Source organism: Hypanus sabinus, chromosome 6, assembly GCF_030144855.1.
Source record: "Hypanus sabinus isolate sHypSab1 chromosome 6, sHypSab1.hap1, whole genome shotgun sequence".
NCBI lineage: Eukaryota > Metazoa > Chordata > Chondrichthyes > Myliobatiformes > Dasyatidae > Hypanus > Hypanus sabinus.
Genome location: NC_082711.1, coordinates 180,736,777 through 180,753,853, shown reverse-complemented (window position 1 = coordinate 180,753,853; position 17,077 = coordinate 180,736,777).

Genomic DNA, 17,077 nt, shown 5'->3' with positions numbered 1-17,077 from the left:
TGGCTAACGGTCATTGATCTGGGCCCTGAGCTCATCTGCCTTTCCTACAATACTTCTTGCATTGAAATATCCGCAGCTCAGGACATTCGTATCACCACACTCAATCTTTTGATTCCTGACTTTGTCTGAGGTCTTACCAACATCTGCCTCCACAACCTCTCCAATAACAGTTCTGGCACTCTGGTTCCCATCCCCCTGCAACTCTACTTTAAACTTCACCGTGCAGCATTAGTAAACCTTCCTGCTAGGATATTACTCCGCTCCAGCTCAGGTACAAACCGTCCCTCTATACAGGTCCCAACTTCCATGGAAGAGACCCCAATGATCCAAAATTCTTATGCCCTCCCTCCTACACCAACTCCTTGGCCACATACTAAACCAGGGGTGGGCAAACTTTTTGACTTGTGGGCCACAAAGGGTTCTAAAATTTGACAGGGGGGCCGGACCAGGAGCAGATGGACGGAGTGTTTTGGTAATACACCTCATAAGAGAAAATAAAATATCATGGGATATGTAGAAAACATGTGCTTTAATTTCAATTGAAAATGAACAAATGCATTACAACAAAATATCTGTCTTTGAAGTCCCATGGTATTTAGCTATTTATTGAAATGACTTTTAAAACACTGAAAATTAAATTAATAAAATACAGCTTTTTTAATAGTAACAGTTATTATTTTAAAGCACTGAAAATTCTGTTATCCTTCAGGATATTATTATCATCACTCTCCTCCTGACTGTCTTTATTTCAAAAACGGTAGGAGATGCAGGTCTACTTCTCCTGCTCCTTCTTATTCAATTGTCCCCTGTGTCAAAACTCAACAACGACCAGCACAAAGACAGAACACTGACAGCGCGCCAGTATGCGGAGCGCGTTATTTGATCTGGAGCACATTTTTAATTTTGAGAACGTACGTGCACCTGCGCACTACTCATGTCCATCACTTAACAGAAATGACATGTAACATGTAAGGCTTATTGAGAAAAATATTTTCAAATGCATTTTTTACATAACACAACGAAGAAACTTATTTTTAATTTCAGTGGGAACGGTGTTGTTGGTCTCCCTTTTTAGCCAGCGCATCAAAGTCTGGATTTAGTTTTGTTGTGGCGATTCTCTGGATGGATCTGAGGTGTTGGTCAGTTAACTTGGATCTGTGGCTGGCTTTGTTGATGTTCATGACGCTGAACGCCTGTTCACACAAATAGGTCGAGCCGAACAAAGAGTAAAGCGCAAATGTGGAGTTCGCTGCACCTCAACAAAGGTCAATGTATATAGAGTGCGTCATCTATTGGGAAAACGCCAGAATTGCGGGGAGAAAACATTAACAAGGTTTATTAATATAATTTCATCAAGTTCTGCGGGCCGGATTAAAAAGCTTAACGGGCCGCATATGGCCCGCGGGCCGTAGTTTGCCCATGCCTGTACTAAACTGTACAATCTTCCTCGTTCTGACCTCACTAGCATGTGGCGCAGGTACCAATCCTGAGACAAAATCCCTGAAGGGTCCAGTCCTCTTAACTTAGCACCTAACTCCCAGAACTCCCCATACAGAAACTCATCATTCATCCTACCCATGTCATATGGACTATAACCTTTGACTATTCACTCTTCCACCTAAGAATGCTGAGGATTCGATCTGAGACGTCCCAGATCCTGGCACCTGGGAGACAACGTACCTTCCAGGAATCTCATTCTCGCCCACAGAACCTCCTTAGGTTTCCCTCACTAACAAATCCCCTCTCACCACAGCTCGCATCTTTCTCTCCCCTTCCCTTCTGAGCCACAGAGCTAAAGCAGTGTAACTATTGTTGAGGATGATGGCCACAGGGGTACTGACTTTTGATAGAGTTCTGCATGATGGGCTGCTCCAGAAGGTTAGTTGTGCATCAGGTAAGGAGAGCTTGCAAACTAGGCACAGAATTGGCCGGGAGGTGTAATACTAAGGGTGAAGATATAACGTTATTTCTCAGTCTGGAGGCTTGTGACTGGTAGCGTGCCCCCTCCCGCCCCCCCCCAGGGTTAGTGAACCCAAGGAAAGCATCCAGCCCGAGTGGGGTACCTGGCCAAGTATCAAAGACCTGTGCTGGTCAACGTATTCACTGAGATCTTTAACTTCTCGCTTCAGCAGGCTGAGGTATCCACCTCTTCAACCAGGATTCAGTTATACCAGTGCCTAAGAAGAATGTGCTAACCTGCCTCAGTGACTATCGTCCAGTGGCACCTACATACATCGTGATGAAGTGTTCTGAAAGATTGGTGATGAAACATATCAACTCCTGCCTGAGAAGCAACTTGGATCTGCTCCAATCTCCCTGCCAGAAAAACTGGTCAACAGCAATTGCCATCTCATTGGCTCTTCACTCAGTGCTGACTCATCTGGACAGCAAAGGTGCATACATCGGGATCCTCGACAACATTCAATACCATTATCCCCTCAAAGCTAATCAATAAGTTCCAACACCTGGGCCTCAATGCCTCCTTATGCAATTAGATCCTTTATTTCCTCACATGTAGGTCCCAGTCAGTTCGGATTGGCAACAACATCTCCTCCACAAACTCCATCAGCACAAGTGCTCCACAAGGATGTGTGCTTAGTCCCCTGCTCTACTCATTTTACACTTATGACTGTGTGGCTTACCACAACTTCAACACCAAGCTCAAGTTTGCTGACAACACCATTGTTGTAGACTGAATCAAAGATGGTGAATCAGCACATTGGAGGGAGGTTGAAAATCTGCCTGAGTGGTGCCACAACGATATCTCACTCAATGTCAGCAAAACCAAGGAGCTGGTTATTGACTTCGGAAGAGAAACCAGGGGTCCATGAGCCAGTCCTCATTGGGTGATCAGAGGTGGAGAGGGTACGCAACTCTAAATTCCTGGGTGTTACTATTTCAGAGGACCTGTCCTGGGTCCAGCACACAAGTATAATTATGAAAAAAGCACGGTAGTTGCTCTGCTGTCTTAAGAGTTTGCATAGATTTGACATCTAAAACTTTGACAAACTTCTATAGATGTGGGAACATTTCAGTGAAAGGGCAAGTGAAGTTGAGTGAAATTGCCCCCTCTGGTTCAGAGACTGATGGTTGAGAGATTAAAACCCCTGAACCTGTGGGTCTGAGGCTCGTGTACCCTCTTCCCAATGGCGGCAGCAAGAAGAGAACATGTCCTGGGTCATGGATGTCCCTGTCAATGAATACTGTTTTCTTGCAACAACGTGTGGATGTGCTCAAAGATGGGGAGGGCTTTACCTGTGATGAACTGGGCTGTATCCACTACTTTTTGTAGGATTTCCCGTTCAAGGGTATTGGTGTTTCCGTACCAGGCTGTGATGCAACCAGTCAATTTACTCTCCACCACACATCTCTGGATGTGTGAAGCAGGTGGGCACCTCAGACTGCCAGAACGAGAGATAAAAGATATTGCTGAACACTCCAGCCAGTTGATCAGTAGATATCTTTCATACTCGGCCAAAAGGCTTCTAGACCCAATGCTTTTTGTGGGTTCACTTTTCTGAAGGCTGTTCATACGTCAGCCTCAGAGAATAAAATCACAGGATTATCGTGGGCTGTGGAAGTTCATGATGGTTCCTCCATTTTTTAAATTAGTTTTTTTATGCATTTTCTACATCGCTACAGATAAAAAACCCAAATCAAAATGAAGAACATTAATACAGTGCAAAAATAAACATACAATAATAATATAATACAAAAAAAGATAATTGAGAAAGCACCCAAATTGAAGACATGTAAAGTTAGTATCCTCCCCAAGCCCCGCAACAAAAAAAAACTCCAGACCAACCACAACACAATATAGAGACTATAAATCAGGACAATCAAACCCCCAAAACTGTAAATACACTGTAAACTGTAGACCCAGGATTTTAATGCCTACTACCAAAAAAAAGGAGCTGAAAGCAAGGGGCCGGGAAAAAAACCTTAGTTAAGAGGAAGGTTATGAAAGTACTTAATAAAAGGTCCCCAGACCTTATGGAACTTTATATCCGAATTAAGAGCTGAATAATGAATTTTTTCAAGGTCTAAGCAGGACATAATATCGTTAAGCCATTGAGCATGCGTGGGCGGGGCAACATCTCTCCATCTAAGGAGGATTAAATGTCTAGCCAGGAGAGAAGCAAAAGATAATATTCGACACTTGGTCGAACTCAGACGTAAATCTGTCTCACCCAAAAAACTGAACAGAGCAATTAAGGGGTTAGGTTCTAGGTGGTGATTCAGAATATAAGATAAAGTTATGAAGACATCTTTCCAAAATTTCTCCAAGCTAGGCCAGAACCAGTACATATGAATAAGAGAGGCCTCGCCCCTTTTGCATTTATCACAAAGAGGACTAATATTAGGGTAAAATCGAGATAGTTTAGATTTAGACATATGGGCTCTATGAACAATCTTAAACTGTAAAAGGCAATGGCGAGCACAAAGAGAGGTTGAATTAACCAATTTGAGAATCGAGTCCCAAGTCTCATCAGATAAGGAGATATTTAAATCATGCTCCCAAGCCATTCTAATTTTATCCGCAGGGGCACGTCGTAAGGATGCTAATTTATCACGAATAAATGATATTAAACCTTTACCCAGTGGATTAATAGAAAGAAAGAAATCCATAACATTTTTCTCAGGCATTTCAGGGAAGTTAGGAATTAAAGGATTAATAAAGTGTCTAATTTGGAGATATCTAAAAAAATGAGCATTGGGCTGATTGAACTTAGCAGAGAGCTGTTGAAAAGGTGCAAAGCAATTATCAATAAAAAGATCTTCAAAATGTCTAATGCCCTTCCTATACCAATCATGGAATGCTGAATCATGCGTAGTAGGTAAAAAAAGGTGATTATGTAAGATAGGACTAGAAAAGGAAAAACCATAGAAACCATAAAATTTCCTAAACGGAGCCCATATACGCAAAGTGTGTCTAACAAGAGAATTAACAATTAATCTGGACAAACTACTAGGGAGTATAGAGCCAAGAAGTGCAGAAATAGATAAATCTTCAGTGGAACTCAACTCCATTGCCACCCAATTAGGGCACTCGGGTTGGCCGTGGAAAAAAGACCAAAAGGTAGCACAACATATATTGGCTGCCCAGTAATATAAACGAAAGTTAGGTAAAGCCATGCCACCCTCTTTTTTAGATTTTTGGAGATAAACTTTATTAATTCTAGAGCGCTTATTCTTCCACAGATATGACAAAATAATAGAGTCTAAGGAATCAAAAAAAGATTTAGGAATAAAAATTGGGATTGATTGAAATAAATATAGAAGTTTAGGGAGAACATACATTTTAACAACATTAATACGACCTACCAAAGACATAGATAGAGGTGACCATTGTAACAGACTCTGTTTTATAGTATATGAAAGATTGGCAAAATCTTCACTAAAAAGATCTTTAAACTTCCTTGTGACTGTAATCCCAAGATAAGTAAATTGATTATGAACTACTTTAAAAGGGAGATCATGGAATGTTAATTCTTGTGCTTCTTTATTAATTGGGAAAAGTTCACTCTTATGTAAATTAAGTTTATAGCCAGAGAACTGGCTAAACTGATCAAGAAGTGAAAACGTTGGAGGTAAGGATGCATATTTTGAGGGTCAAAGCGAGCATAGAAGGCATTGAGCTCATCTGGAAGTGAAGCCCCATTGTTGCCTGTGTTGTTTAATTTCACCTTATAAGAGGTAATAACATTCAAGACCTGCCAGAGCTGTCAAGCATTCTTTGTTGACTCCAATTTGGTCCACTTCACCCATGAGATGGCTTTTTCTAGAGATCATACCTGGACCGTTTGTAACTTTCTTGTTACCAGATTTGAATACCTCTGATCAGCAGATTGCAGATCTCATGGTTCACCCTGTGCTTCTGAGTGGATGACTTTGTGGGGACACACCCATTTACAAACTATTTTATAGAGTCCATGACAACTATGACGTATTCATCCAGGTCCACATGTGAGTTCTTGAACACGGCCCAGTCCGCCGGCTCAAAGCAATCCTCTGCCTCCCACAATCACCTCTTTGACTTTATTGTTCTCTGAGCCTATGGCACCAAAATCTGCTAGGTCACAGATAGTGAAGAAGACAGATACAGAACTGATGACTGCTTGCTGGATGTCCAGAACCAAAGAGAGGTCCAGGTCAAGGGCAGAATTGAGAAAAATGTCTCACCCAATGAGCCTCTGTACGTAGAACAGTACAGGCCCTTCAGCCCACAATGTTGTGCCAATCTTTTAACCTACTCCAAGATCAATCTAGCCCTTCCCTCCCACAGTGGGAGAGCTCTTGAGACTGGGTTGGACTGACATTTCATTTGATGTCAAACAGATATTACTTGTTTTTCTTTTCATTTCAAGATACATTGCACAACAGACCCTTCTGGCCCAACAAGCTGCGCTGCCCAATAACCTACCAACAATTTACAATGTAAGCAACTAACTGGTACATATTTCAACAGTCAGAGGAAACCCACACAGTTCATGGAGAGAACATACAAACTCATTACAGACGAGACTGGAATTGAACTCCTAACTCCAGAACTCCCTGAACTAGCATCGCACTAACAGTTATGCTACCGCGGCACCCAAACAAAGCTCCTGCCAGCCAGGCAGGGGACCTGTTATATTGTTCTGACACAGGAAGAGGCAGGTGCAGGGAACTGCAAATTCTCAGCCAGATCAACTACATCATCGTGTCTCAAGCATCCTGAATTTTCTCCTCCATGGATTACCTACAAGTAACCACCATCCACGGTGAAACCTGCTGTAACCCTACGCTGGACTGGGTAGGGTTACAAAGTAGCTAACGTACCAAGGACACTCGGAGATCACAGTACATTTGATACGAGGAAGCAGCTGATGGTCACACTTGTTTGACAATCCATGATGTTGAAGGTGTGGTGAACTATGTGCCTGTCGGGACACGCCCCTGCTGACTGCTCCTGTGGCTCCTCCCACAGGCCCCTGTATAAAGGAGACCTGCGGCCTGACGCTCGGCCTCAGTCTCCAGGACCTTGTATGATAGACACTCACTCCTGGTTCCTTCTTCCAGTCAATAAAAGCCGATATCTCGCCTACGTCTCAGTGTGAGTTATTGATGGTGCATCAGAAGGGAACCTACAGAGATCAGGCTGCAGAGTCAGAGTTGGGTAACTGGGAGAGTTCTACACTTGTTTCTGCACGAATTTCTGACACATCACAGTATTGCCTTTCGAACTTTAATTCACTCGTGGCCTCTTAACACCATCTAGCAATGCTCTGGTGAAGCTCTTTAAGCAGGAATGACTGCACTGGCAGTGATCAGCTGACATGGCAAAGGCTTAGTAACTCTGCCTAGGTCTGTCCTTCCCTGGCCTAACACTTCAGGAACTGTTCCGGTGAAGATGACACTGCGCTGTGGTTTCCATCGAGGTCATGGCTCAGACTGTTTGTTTTTTAGGTTTGTAGGGATGGTTTGGAGACTGCGCAGGAAGTTAGGGGGCAGGTCAGGGTGAGGGAGAGTTAGATGTCGGGGCAGAAGCCAGTGCTGAGAGACAAAGTGCTCCATGCTCGGCCAGCAGTCTGGGAAGTCAAATCAGCAAGTGCTGAGGACAGAGTCCAGTGATCCCCAGGTCACAGGTCCACAAAAGCCTGAGGTACAAGGGCCAGTGACTCGACAGGTCGGCGAGTCTGGAAGTCTGGAGGTGACCTAAACTGGAGTTGGAGGCTTGCCTGTGTGTGAGTGTGAAAAGGGTTTGTTCTGTCATCTTGCTGCTGTTGTCTTAGTTTGGTGTTTGTTGTCATTGCTTGTGTTATTCCTGACCCAAAATGGAGGATGTTTGATCACCTTCCCCTGACCCTATGGTAGGATAACACCTCATTTTGTGCACCACAATTCCCAAGAAGTCATTGGATTGCGTAGAGGGAGAAAGAGTTTAAAAGAAGTGAGTGACGGAAGTTGGCACATTTCTACCGCTGCCTGTGACTGCGTAGGTTTCTTCCAAATACTTACAGGTTGGTAGGTTAATTGGTCACTGTAAATTGCCCTGCGATTCAACGAGGGTTAATCGGGGCTTGTTGGATGGCAGGGTCTGAAGGGCCAGAAGGGATTATTCAATGTTGTATTTCAATAAATAAATAAACAAACAAATTTTACTTGCAAACATGAGGAAATCTGCAGATGCTGGAAATTCAAACAACAACACACACAAAATGCTGGTGGAACACAGCAGGCCAGGCAGCATCTATAGGGAGAAGCGCTGTCAATGTTTCGGGCCGAGATGTCGACAGCGCTTCTCCCTATAAGTTTTACTTGCCACAGTTCCCGTGGAGACAATGAATTGTGCATGATTAGGCTCTTGACTGGGCCAATAAAAAGAAGTTTAAGCAGAGCGGCCATTGTATGAGTGGGCCAGTGTTGGAGGGGAAGTTGAGGGCTTGGCTCATTGAGGCTTTGGCAAGGAGAGGTGTAGGCTGTACATAGATTTTTTTTTAATTATTCTTTATTTCTTTCTTATTGCACATTTAGAGCAGTGTGGATGCCAGCCAGAATACTGGAATGCTCCTTTTGTGGGATGGGAAAGGCAGGAAGGCTTCCAGTGTCCCTGACCGCTACGCCTGCAAGAAGTGCACCCAGTCACAGCTTCTGACACTCCGAGTGACGGGATTCGAGCTGGAACTCTCATGATGGAGGTGTCAGGAGTAAGTTTATTACACAGAGAGTGGTGTCACAGCTTCTGACACTCCGAGTGACGGGATTCGAGCTGGAACTCTCATGATGGAGGTGTCAGGAGTAAGTTTATTACACAGAGAGTGGTGTCACAACTTCTGACACTCCGAGTGACAGGATTCAAGCTGGAACTCTCATGATGGAGGTGTCAGGAGTAAGTTTATTACACAGAGAGTGGTGTCACAGCTTCTGACACTCCGAGTGACGGGATTCGAGCTGGAACTCTCATGATGGAGGTGTCAGGAGTAAGTTTATTACACAGAGAGTGGTGTCACAGCTTCTGACACTCCGAGTGACGGGATTCGAGCTGGAACTCTCATGATGGAGGTGTCAGGAGTAAGTTTATTACACAGAGAGTGGTGTCACAACTTCTGACACTCCGAGTGACAGGATTCGAGCTGGAACTCTCATGATGGAGGTGTCAGGAGTAAGTTTATTACACAGAGAGTGGTGTCACAACTTCTGACACTCCGAGTGACAGGATTCGAGCTGGAACTCTCATGATGGAGGTGTCAGGAGTAAGTTTATTACACAGAGAGTGGTGTCACAACTTCTGACACTCCGAGTGACAGGATTCGAGCTGGAACTCTCATGATGGAGGTGTCAGGAGTAAGTTTATTACACAGAGAGTGGTGTCACAGCTTCTGACACTCCGAGTGACGGGATTCGAGCTGGAACTCTCATGATGGAGATGTCAGGAGTAAGTTAATTACACAGAGAGTGGTGTGTGTGTGGAATGGGCTACTCCTATCCAAGCCACCCTGCATCCTCCTCACAGCTAACACCGCCGCCCAGCTTCGTGTCATCCGCAAACTTGGAGATGCTGCATTTAATTCCCTCGTCTAAATCATTAATATATATTGTAAACAACTGGGGTCCCAGCACTGAGCCTTGCGGTACCCCACTAGTCACTGCCTGCCATTCTGAAAAGGTCCCATTTACTCCCACTCTTTGCTTCCTGTCTGCCAACCAATTCTCTATCTACATCAATACCATACCCCCAATACCGTGTGCTTTAAGTTTGCACACTAATCTCCTGTGTGGGACCTTGTCAAAAGCCTTTTGAAAATCTAAATATACCACATCCACTGGCTCTCCCCTATCCACTCTACTAGTTACATCTTCAAAAAATTCTATAAGATTCGGCAGACATGATTTTCCTTTCACAAATCCATGCTGACTTTGTCCGATGATTTCACCTCTTTCCAAATGTGCTGTTATCACATCTTTGATAATTGACTCCAGCATTTTCCCCACCACCTATGTCAGACTAACCGGTCTATAACTCCCTGGTTTCTCTCTCCCTCCTTTTTTAAAAACTGGGGTTACATTAGCCACCCTCCAATTCTCAGGAACTAATCCAGAATCTAAGGAGTTTTGAAAAATTATCACTAATGCATCCACTATTAAAACAATCCAATAGCACTGTCAATCATGGTCCAATTCACCTTGAGGATACACATTCTCCCTCCCTCCCAATATCTATGCCCCTGAATTTGCCTCATAATATAGGAAGGATGTGGAAGTTTTAGAGTTATGTGAGTGCCGCCTGGACTAGAGGGCATGTCTAATGAGGAAAGGTTGAGTCAGCCAGGGCTTTCCTCTTTGGAGCAAAGGAGGATGAGAGGTGACTTGATAGAGGTGTGCAAGATGTCAATACGATAGAGTAGACAGACAGAGACATTTCCCGAGGTGGAAATAGCAAATACAAGGGGGCATAATTTTATGGTGATTGAAGACAAGTATAGAGGAGATGTGAGAGGATTTTTTTTTTTAAACAGGGAGTGGTGGATATGTGGAACACACTGCCAGGAGTGGTGGTAGAGCAGATACATTAGGGACATTTAAGAGACTGTTTGATAGGCAACACAGATAGAAAATTCCAAGGTTAGATTGATCTTGGAGTATTGTAAAATTTTATTTAGAGATATAGCATGGATCAGGCCCTCTGAGCCACAGCACCAAGCATCCCACTGATTTAACCCTGGCCTAATCACAGGACAATTTCCAATGACCAATTAACCTACTAAGTGGTACACCATTGGGCTGTGGAAGAACTTTGAGATTCCATACAGGTGGCATCATGATTGAACTCTGAACTGTTCCCTGATCTGCAATAGTGTTCACAAACTGCTACTCTACCGCTGGCACCCAGAGTAAAAGGTTGGCACAACATTGTGGGCTGAAGGGCTTGTACTGTTCTACGAATTACATGTTATAGTGCAAGGTTCCTGTTTGAATTACATGTTATAGTGCAAGGTTCCTGTTTGAATTACATGTTATAGTGCAAGGTTCCTGTTTGAATTACATGTTATAGTGCAAGGTTCCTGTTTGATGGAGTTTTCTGGGTAATGAAAGCATTAAAGTTTGTTGGTAAACTTCAGTTCTTATGCTGCTCGGAGGCTGGAGAGCCACTCGGTGCCTGAACCATGAAGTGTGATGTAGACAGAATCAGCTCACACCACTGTCACTGCGCCTCCTGCAACCTCACAAGCAGCAAGATGAACAATTTGTTTGTTTTATTCTGATGCCGTGAGCTGAGGGATAACTGTTGGCTGAAACACTACAAGAACTCCCCTGGCTGCCTTCAAGTCGTGATATCTTAAATATCTAACCCCTAACAAACTGACAAACAGAATTAAAACAATGGTTCTGACGTCCCAGGAGTGAAATCCACGAATGTGTTAGCTGGTGTCCAACAGGAGGTATCTGGCTTTGTTATACTTGTCACAGAAATCTAATCACACTTCTTTCCAATGCTTGTAAATGCATGCCAGTGTGTAGAACTGGTCCAGGCAAACTGTTTTAGTAGGAACTCCTGCTGAAATCAGTGCAATGTTTGGTGAGGGATTGTCAGCCCTAAGAAACAGTTCAATCTTTTCCACTTGCAACAGGTCCTGTTCCTCCCAGAACTTTCACCATCGCCAAATGTTGTCATTCCTAATAGCAGGGCCTCAGAGAGTAAAGCAGGGCAGACACAGTCTGAGCCGACAGACCAGCAGTTAAACAAGCCTTAGGTATAGAAAAAGTTTTTATAGGAAGGACACAAGCATTACAGGGTACAGTGGAGATTTACCAGGATGGTGTCTGGATTTGAGAGCATGTCTTATGAGTATAGGTCAAGTGAGCTTTTCTTTATAGAGGTGACTTGTAGAGCTGTACAAGATAATAAAACTGAGTGGACAGGAAGTGCCTTTTACTTGTGGCAGATATAGGTAATACAGGGGGCATAACTTTAAGATGATTGGAGGAAAGTATGGGGGGGTATCATAGGTAGGTTTTTCATTCAGTAGGTTTCAATGAGATACCCCCTGCATTCTAAATTCTGGTGAGTACATGCCCAAAGCTGCCAAACGCTCCTCATATGTTAACCCCTTCATTCCCTGAATCATCCTCGTGAACCTCCTCTGGACTCTCTCCAATGACAGTACATCCTTTCTGAGATATGGGGCCCAAAGCTGTTGACAATACTCCAAGTGTGACCTGATAAGTCTATTATAAAGGCTCAGCATTATCTCCTTGCTTTTAGTCTATTCCCCTTGAAACAAAAGCCAACATTGCATTTGCCCTCTTTACCACAGACTCAACCTGTAAATTAACCTTCTGGGAGACTTGCACTTGTCCAAGTCTTGCACTTGGGTTTTCTAAGTCCCTCTGATGCTTGAATCTTCTCCCCATTTAGATAATAGTCCACACTACTGTTCCTTTTACCAAACTGCATTGTCATGCATTTCCCCACACTGTCTTCCATCTGCCACTTTTTTGCCCATTCTTCTAATTTGTCTAAGTCCTACTGCAATCTCATTGCTTCCTCAGCACTACCTACCCCTCCACCTATCTTTGTATCATCCACAAACTTTGCCAAAAAGCCATCAATTCCGTTATCTAAATCATTGACAAACAATGTGAAAAGTAGCGGTCCCAATACTGACCTCTGAGAAACACCACTAGTCACTGGCAGCCAACCAGAAAAGGCTCCCTTTATTCCCATTCACTCCTCCTTGCCTGTCAGCCATTCCTCTATCCATGCCAGTATCTCTCCTGGAACCCCATAGGATTTTATCCTGTTAAGCAGCCTCATGTGAGGCACCTTATCAAACGCCTTCTGAAAATTCAAGTAAATTACATCCACTATCTCTCCTTGTCCACCCTGCTAGTTACTTCCTTGAAGAACTCCAACAGATTTGTCAGGCAAGATTTCCCTTGACAGAAACCATGCTGACTTTGACTTATTTTATCCTTAGTCTTCAAGTACCCCAAAACCTCATCCTTAATAATGGACTCCAAAACTTTCCCAACCAGGGTTAGGCTAATCGGCCTATCATTTTCTTTCTTTTGCCCTCCTCCCTTCTTAAAGGGTGGAGTGACATTTGCAATTTTTCAGTCCTCTGGGACCATGTCAGAATCAAGTGATTCTTAAAAGATCATGACCAATTCATCCATTATCTTATCAGCAGCCTCTCTCAGGACTCTGGGATGTAGTCCATCTGGCCCAGCTGACTTATCCACCTTAAGACCATAGAACACTACAGCACAGTACAGGCCCTTCAGCTCTCCATGTTATGCTGACCCATATAATCCTTAAAAAAAAGTACTAAACCCACACTACCCCATAACCCTCCATTTTTCTTTCATCTATGTGCCTGTCCAAGAAGCTCTTAAATACCCCTAATGTTTTAGCCTCCACCACCATCCCTGGCAAGTCATTCCAGGCACTCACAACCCTCTGTGTAAAAAACTTACCCCTGATGTCTCCCCTAAACTTCCCTCCCTTAATTTTGTACATATGCCCTCTGGTGTTTGCTATTGGTGCCCTGGGAAACAGGTACTGACTATCCACCCTATCTATGCTTCGCATAATCTTGTAGACCTCTATCAAGTCCCCTCTCATTCTTCTACACTCCAAAGAGAAAAGTCCCAGCTCTGCTAACCTTGCTTCATATGACTTGGTCTCCAAACCAGGCAACATCCTGGTAAATCTCCTCTGCACTCTCTCCATAGCTTCCACATCCTTCCTATAATAAGGTGACCAGAATTGAATACTCTAAGTGCGGTCTCACCAGAGATTTGTAGAGTTGCAACATGACCTCTCTACTCTTGAACTCAATCCCCATTAATGAAGCCTAGCATTCCATAGGCCTTCTTAACTACCCTATCAACCTGTGCAGCGACCTTGAGGGATGTATGGATTTGAACCCCAAAGTCCCTTTGTTCATTCACACTCTTAGTAACTGACCATTAATCCTGTACTCAGTCTTCTGGTTTGTCCTTCCAAAATGCATCACCTCACACTTATCCGGATTGAACTGCATCTGCCATTTTTCTGCCCAACTCTGCAGCCTGACTATATCCTCTTGTAATCTTCGACAACCTACATCTCCATCCACAACTCCTCCAATCTTAGTGTCATCCACAAACTTACTCACCCATCGTTCCGCCTCTACATCCAGGCCATTTATAAAAATCACAAATAGCAGGGGTCCCAGGACAGATCCCTGCAGCACTCCGCTAGTCACCGACCTCCAGGCAGAATACTTTCCTTCCACAACTACCCTCTGCTTTCTTCCCTTCAGCCAATTTTTTATCCAAACAGCCAAGGTTCCACTTATCCCATGCCTCATGACTTTCTGGATGAGCCTCTCGTGAGATCTTTGAGCTTGCCTGGCACTTTTTCCTTTGCAATAGCAATGGCACTCACAGACCTCTGGCACACTGCCAGTATCTTCCACAGTGAAGACAAATGCAAACACTCAAGTTCATCTGCATTACTTTGTCTCCATTACTACCTCATCAGCATCATTTTCCAGTAATATCAACTCTCATCTGCTTTTAATGCTTTATATAACTGAAAAGACTTTTGGTATCCTGCTTTATATTATTGGCTAGTTTTCCCTTTTTATAGGTTTTTTAGTAGCCATTTGTTGAATTTTAAAAGCTTCCCAATCATCCAACTTCCCACTCACTTTTGCTAACTTATATGCCCTTTCCTGCACTTTTATGCAGTCCTTAACTTCCCTTGTCAGCCACAGTTGCCTACCCCTGTCATTTGAGAACTTCTTCCTCTGTGGGACGTATCTATCCTGTACCTTATGAACTATCCCCAGAAACTTCAGCCACTTCCATTCTGCCATCATCCCCACCAGTATCCTCCTCTAATCCACCTGGGCAAGCTCCTCTCTCACGCCTCTGTAATTCCCTTTATTCCATTGCGATACTGATACATGTGACTGATCCTTCTCCCTCTCAAATTGCAGTATGAATTCAATCATATTATGATCACTGTCTCCTTAGTGTTCCTTTACATTAAGCTCCCTAATAAGATCTGGATTATTACACAACATCCAATATAAGATGGCTTTTCCCTGAGAAGGCTCAAGCACAAGCTGCTCTAAAAAGCCATCTCGTAGGCATTCAACAAACTCCCTCTCTTGTGATCCAACATCGATCTGCTTTTCCCAAGGCTCTTGCATATTGAAGTCCTCCATTACAATGGTGACATTACCCTTATTACATGCTTTTTCCAGTTTCCTTTGCAAGCTCAACCCCACATCTTGGCTACTATTTGGAGGCCTACATATGACTCCCATGTTTTTTTTCACCCTTGTAGTTTCTTAACTCCACCCACAAAGATTCTACATTCTCTGACCCTATGTCACCTCTTTCTAAAGATGTAGCTCCATCTCTTACCAATAGAGCCCCACCACCTTCCTGTCTGTTCTTTTGATACAAAGAATATTCTTTGAATTCTTCATTAAGATGGAGAGTGACATAGTTAATTCAGAAACAAAGGTTCTGAACTTAAAGTAGGGTAACTTTGAAGGTATGAGATGTGAATTAGCTAAGATAGACTGGCAAATGATACTTAAAGGGTTGACGGTGGATATGCAATGGCAAACATTTAAAGATCACATGGATGAACTACAACAATTGTTCATCCCAGTTTGGCAAAAGAATAAACCAGGGAAGGTAGTGCACCTGTGGCTGACAAGGGAAACTTGGGATAGTATCAAGTCCAAAGAAGAAACATATAAATTAGCAAAAAAGAAGCGGCACACCTGAGGACTGGGAGAAATTCTGAGACCAGCAGAGGAGGACAAAGGGCTTAATTAGGAAAGGGAAAAAAGATTATGAGAGGAAGCTGGCAGGGAACATAAAAACTGGCTGTAAAAGCTTTTATAGATACGTGAAAAGAAGAAGATTGGTCAAGACAAATGTAAGTCCTTTACAGTCAGAAACAGGTGAATTGATCATAGGGAACAAAGACACAGCAGACTAATTGAATAACTACTTTGGTTCTGTCTTCACTAAGGAGGACATAAATAATCTTCTGGAAATAGTAAGGGACCGAGGGTCTAGTGAGATGGAGGAACTGAGGGAAATACATGTTAGTAGGGAAGTGGTGGTAGGTAAATTGAAGGGATTAAAGGCAGTTAAATCCCCAGGGCCAGATGGTCTGCATCCCAGAGTGCTTAAGGAAGTAGCCCAAGAAATAGTGGATGCATTAGTGATAATTTTTCAAAACTCCTTAGATTCTGGATTAGTTCCTGAGGATTGGAGGGTGGCTAACGTAACCCCACTTTTTAAAAAAGGAGGGAGAGAGAAACCAGGGAATTATAGACCAGTTAGTCTGACATCGGTGGTGGGGAAAATGTTAGAGTCGGTTATCAAAGATGTGATAACAACACATTTGGAAAGAGGGGAAATCATCAGACAAAGTCAGCATGGATTTGTGAAAGGAAAATCATGACTGCCGAATCTTATGGAATTTTTTGAAGATGTAACTAGTAGAGTGGATAGGGGAGAGCCAGTGGATGTGGTATATTTAGATTTTCAAAAGGCTTTTGACGAGGTCCCACACAGGAGATTAGTGTGCAAACTTAAAGCACACGGTATTGGGGGTGTGGATAGAGAATTGGTTGGCAGACAGGAAGCAAAGAGTGGGAGTAAATGGGACCTTTTCAGAATGGCAGGCAGTGACTAGTGGGGTACTGCAAGGCTCAGTGCTGGGACCCCAGTTGTTTACAATATATATTAATGATTTAGATGAGGGAATTAAATGCAGCATCTCCAAGTTTGCGGATGACACAAAGCTGGGTGGCAGTGTTAGCTGTGAGGAGGATGCTAAGAGGATGCAGGGTGACTTGGATAGGTTAGGTGAGTGGGCAAATTCATGGCAGATGCAATTTAATGTGGATAAATGTGAGGTTATCCACTTTGGTTGCAAGGACAGGAAAACAGATTATTATCTGAATAGTGGCCGATTAGGAAAAGGGGAGTTGCAACGAGACCTGGGTGTCATTGTACACCAGTCATTGAAGGTGGGCATGCAGGTACAGCAGGCAGTGAAAAAGACAAATGG